Below are 544 nucleotides of genomic sequence, written 5' to 3'. Positions count from 1 at the left end.
GAGTGTGGGGTGCTCTTTTTGCCAACTCCATGCTCAGACCTGTCACGATGCTGAGGTCTGCCATGGCTGGACCTGGGGCTACCTGTAAATGTGTGCGCACATTCCTGGCTGCGGATGCTTTATTTATAGTAGAAGCAGGTGTCACGTGTGTATACGTATACACATGCGTATTGTATGGTGGTTAGTGTATGTGTGGATATTTTGGGGAGGGGCGGAGAATCAAGACGTGGCTCTGGACATCAGTTTGTGTGCTGATACACACATGCCTGTTTGTGTATGTGTTTATCTGCGTGTTGCATGTATGTCTCTATGTCATTTTATGTACGTGTGTCACGCCTATGTTTGTGTAAATGTGTGCCTGTTTCGGGTATGAATCTGCATATGAGGCAAGTGTGTGTGTGTGTTGGGGGTGCATGCTAAGTTCTTTGCCGTTCAGGGCTGGGAAATGCCTGACATCTCTCTGGCGAAAGGAAGCAAAGGATTCTGCCGCCCAGGCCGGCCCCACCGGCCCCCGCCAGGCCAGCCCTCACTGGCCCCTCCCTGC

General features: G+C 51.8%; 1 protein-coding gene across 1 annotated transcript in view; it reads right to left on the bottom strand.

The window, feature by feature from the left end:
* SLIT3 (slit homolog 3 (Drosophila)) overlaps positions 1-544 on the bottom strand; it is a 928,626-nt gene that overhangs the window by 91,201 nt on the left and 836,881 nt on the right. The window lies entirely within an intron of this gene.

This window comes from Bison bison, unplaced genomic scaffold (assembly GCF_000754665.1).
Source record: "Bison bison bison isolate TAMUID 2011002044 unplaced genomic scaffold, Bison_UMD1.0 scf7180017864343, whole genome shotgun sequence".
Lineage (NCBI taxonomy): Eukaryota > Metazoa > Chordata > Mammalia > Artiodactyla > Bovidae > Bison > Bison bison.
Note: the sequence above shows the minus strand (reverse complement) of the source record. Positions and strands in the feature narration are given on the sequence as shown.